Here is a 4942-nt window from a genome sequence, read left to right on the forward strand (position 1 = left end):
ACAACGGACATTACCTAGGATTGTCGGAAAGGGAATCGCCTCAAAAGTCTCCCGATTGTCTAGGCAAGGTACCCAGCCTCATACTGGAAACTCATACAAATCCTCATTTAACACTTTTAAATATTTACCTTTTCTTACTTTGCAGGAGGCCTTTAACCACCCTCTCAAAGCAGCGTGGAGGCACATTTCATTATAGATACACACTTTATTTTACGCTTGACTGCTAAAAAGAAAAGAAAGACACCCACCCATACCTACTCATTCTAAAGCCTGTAAAGGCTAAAGAACTTTTAATATCTCGATTGACTTTGTCTGAAAGAAGAATACAGTATACACCCGGATGTTTGGAGGGAGAAACTGAAATGGCTAATTTTCTATTTTCCTTCAAAGCCCTAAGCTTTTACTATTAATTTGCATTCAAAATGTAAACGGCAATAGTGTAAAATGTCATCAAGCAAGAATTCACTCTGTTTTAAAGGTACAATCTGGAATGCTTTAATAAGAAAGCTGTTCTTGGGCTGCACGCCTGGAATGGAAAACGTAAAAAGCATTTTGTCTGTGTGACGGAATGCCGCTGCCTTTCCGGTCAAATCATACAAACTCAAAAGGATATATCACAAAAGCATCCGAATGGGAGGCGTTGTTGTTGTTGTTGTTATACACAAAACCATCGCTGTAAGTTTCTTTAAAATGTGTCACATCTGCATCAACGACATCTTTAACAGTTTAGTGAGCGTGCACTGTTATGAAACGCTTCTGATTAAGCAAACTGTTGCATGCATAGACATTCAATCACAGTATATTTACTTAATCAAAAATAATGGATGGAGATATCGGCTATCCCAGAGCTGGTGTTTTGTACTGTCTGTTAAGAATAGCTCATGATATTCATGAACGTACAGAAATAGTCCAATCTGTTATTACAACTCGGCGGTAATATGGCAAATATGCAAAACAGGTTTCCAATCAGTCTGCATAATTTGACGTGAAAGGCAGACTTTGAATGTCACTGAGCGTACAGGAAATTATTAAGATACTGTCTGGCTGTGCCCTGGAACCCAATAGGAGATGATAAATGGAGTCGATTTGGGGAGTTTTTTTAAATGTCATATTATGGAAACATCTATCGCCACAAAACACGTGCGAAACAGAAATAAAAAACTGGCTGGAAGGTGAAACCTCTGCTCGCTGATGAAAGCAATATCCTCGTCAACAGTTTCAGGATGACCGAACATTTGATCTAGAGGTTGTTATAAACTTGCAGGAGCTTTGAAGCATGGTAAATAAATACTGTGTCATGATCCAAAACCTCGCGCGGCGCCCGATTGCATGCGCGAGCTTACTCCATCTCCCCGTCAGAACAACGCTCACTAACTGCTGTGATGTGACCGATGTCACGGTACGAAAACCACTAAACACTCACAAAGCAGCGCACCTTACCGTGACCTGCGCCATGCTCTTGAATACCCCCAGGTAACGTTCTGGAAAAAGCGAAACGGATAAAACTTGAGTAAATGTAGGCGGGAGGGCAAACTACGAAGTGTTACAGTCCCGCGACTTACCTCGCGCCTCCTGGCCGCCGGAATAGCAGAGCAAAGCCGGCATGAATCGAGCGGCTAAGTAACGTCTCCCACGTCCATCGTGGTAGACTCATTCTTTAGGACTCACGTTTTTTTTCTCAGCATCATCAAGTGCAGTCGGGCCTTGCTTCGAGAAAGAGAGCGTTCTGATTGGTCATCAGCGAGGATACGTATGCTCCGCCCACATTGTTCACGCCGCCAGTTGCCCGCCTCGTTCAGCAGGGGAGTTCAGCTGCGCCTTTGAAACTACCAGGCGAATTCGTCCTGAATGTTGTTTGAAATTGATCTGATCATCCCAAATGTAGTTCTTAAGTGATCAGCGAGACCATGAGGTAATCTATTGCAGTAATTTTACATAACGCGGATTAAAAAAAAAAACAGCTCCTTAGATGGTTTTGGTTTCACGTTTATCATGCAATTATATTTTCTGTATGAATGCACTTAGTGTGTCTCTATGCAGCATTAAACAGTCTAAATGCATCTGTCTGTTTTTTTTTCTTCATTTTTAAAAACGGGTAATGACATGTAATGCCAATGATGCTTGATTATTAGAAAGTTAAGATAAATGCGTTTTAGATAAACGTCGTATTCAGGCACCTTTGCAAAAGGTAAATACTAAAATATTATCTGTGCCAAGCTTTGTTTTAATCGTATTAATATCGTTATACATTTAGCTTTTTCCCCAACCTCATTTCCTGCTTTATGCATCCCCACTCTGCCCTTGTGACTTAATAATTACCAAAAGTGTAGGGGCAATAAGATTTTGTTTTTTGAAAGAAATCAGTACATTTATTAAGCTTTAAATTGATCAAACGTGTCAGTAGAGACATATAATGTTACAAAATGTCCATTAAAAATGCTGTTCTTTTGAACAGTCTATTCATCAAAGAACCTCGTTAGAATGAGTCGTGGCAGATAATGTGACCCTGAAGACTGAAAGTAATGGCTGTTGATACAGCTTTGCCAACAGAAATATATTACATTTTAAAATATATTCAAATAGAAAACAGCTATTTTAAATTGTAACCTATATTTCACGCTCTTACTGTATTTCATCAGATACATTCAGCCTTGTGAACAAAATTTCTTTCAAAACCTTGAAATAGTTAACCTTATAGACAAAAACGTTTGAATGTTGGACATAATCCCATTTACTTTGAGAAAAGAAAAGGTGCTGGTCATATAATTAGAATATCATCAAAAAGATTTATTTCACTAATTCCAGTCAAAAGTGAAATATTATATTCATTCATTACACACATACTGATATATTTAAAATGTTTATTTCTTTCATTTTGATGATTATAACTGACAACTGAAAATCCCAAATTCAGACCAATACAAGGATTTTTAGAAATCTTGGCGACTGGAAAAGTATGAACATGAAAAGTATGAGCATGTACGGCACTCATTACTTAGTTGGGGCCCTTTGCCTGAGTTACTGCAGCAATGCGCCTGTGGCACTGCTCAGGTGTTATGAGAGCCAAGGTTGCTCTGATGGTGGCCTTCAGCTCTTCTGCTTTGTTGGGTCTGGCACGTTGCATCTTCCTCTTCACAATACCCCAGATTTTCTATGGTGTTAAGGTCAGGCGAGTTTGCTGGCCAGTTAAGAACAGGGATACCGTGGTCCTTAAAGCAGGTACTGTAGCTTTGGCACTGTGTGTTTGTAAATGAAATCTGAAAGCAGCAGGAAGCATAAAATGCACAAAAATGTCCTGAAAAACGCGGTGGACCAACACCAGAAGATGACATGACACCCAAACCATCACTGACTGTGGAAACTTTACACTGGAGCTCAAGCAACGTGGATTCTGTGCCTCTCCTGCTCTTCCTTTCAGTCTCTGGGACCCCGATTTCCAAAGGAAATGCTAAATTTACATATAACTTTGGAGAACTCAGCAGCAGTCCAGTGCTTTTTGTCTTTAGCCCAGGCGAGGCGCTTCTGACGCTGTCTGTTGTGCAAGAGTGGCTTGACACAGGGATAGCGACAGCGACATGAAACCTGTATCTTGCATACGTCTGTGCGTTGTGCTTCTTGAAGCACTGACTCCAGCTGCAGTCCACTCTTGGGAATTTGTGAGTCCACTTTTGTTTCACAATCCTCCAAGGTGCAGTTATCCTTATTGCTTGTTCACTTTTTTTCTACCACATCTTTTCCTTCCCATCGCCTCTCTATTAATGTGCTTCACACAGAGCTCTGTGAACAAAATTCTATATTTTACTATTATATACAATATATTCAAATTTTCTGATATACTGAAATTGGGATTTTCATTAGTTGTCAGTTATAATCAGCAAAATGTAAAAAAAAAAATGAACATGTGAAATATATCAGTCTGTGTGTAAAGAATGAATATAATATACAAGTTTCACTTTTGAATGGAATTAGTGAAATTATCTATCTATATATATATATATATATATATAGAGAGAGAGAGAGAGAGAGAGAGAATTTATAATGCTTTCTAAATATGAATGTGTGTGTGTGTGTGTGTCTATTGTTTTAAACCATAATAACAAAAGACGAGCACACTTATAAAACAAAACATTTATTCACTGAGCACCATTCAAATATGAAAAAGAAAAGGGTAATTTCTCTATTATTGTTTCATACTAGAAGATAAACAACACTGTTACTTACTTTCTACTTTATCTTTCTAAATGTCATAGAAAGATTAAACAGTGAAAAGTTATAATGTGGTTGTGGCCTCTTTCAGCTTTTTTAAATGAATGCCATTTAAAGTATGTACTTTTTAGTTTTATGTGCTGCTTTTACATTATAAATTAGACTTACCGCCTCTCTAAATACTAGTTTAAATGCAAGTTCACAAAACCGGAGCTCCGTGAGTGTGTAAAAGAAAACGAAACGAGAAAATATTAATACAGTGCATTTAAACAAGTTCCAAACTCTCTCATATGAATATGGTATATCCAAATATTCATGTCTAAATATTGCCATTTAATCTGATTAAAAATAAGTATCTTTTTCTATCGATGTTTGTGGTTTCAAATTTGTAGTTAATACATTACCAATCCACACAGAAACTCTGTATTAGTCGTTGTGAGCAGGGGCTAACGTCATCTGAGAAGGCACAGAGTAATGCGTGAATTCATAAAAACACATCTACAATTGCCTGGCTGAGGTATTCTTTGGTATTCTAATAGAAGACGGTGGGTCGTTGCTTGAACAGTATCAGTGGGTGATTTATACATATTTACATCATGCTTAGAGAAAAAGTGAAACATGATTGCAGTGCCATTTTTCCTGGCTTGTAACTTCTCGCAGGAGCTCTCTCCCAATAAAAGAGTAGATTGATATTTCCCCCAGCAGTCCAGCTACCGCTGCTCCTACATCTGCATTA

The sequence above is a fragment of the Puntigrus tetrazona genome, chromosome 2, assembly GCF_018831695.1.
Source record: "Puntigrus tetrazona isolate hp1 chromosome 2, ASM1883169v1, whole genome shotgun sequence".
NCBI lineage: Eukaryota > Metazoa > Chordata > Actinopteri > Cypriniformes > Cyprinidae > Puntigrus > Puntigrus tetrazona.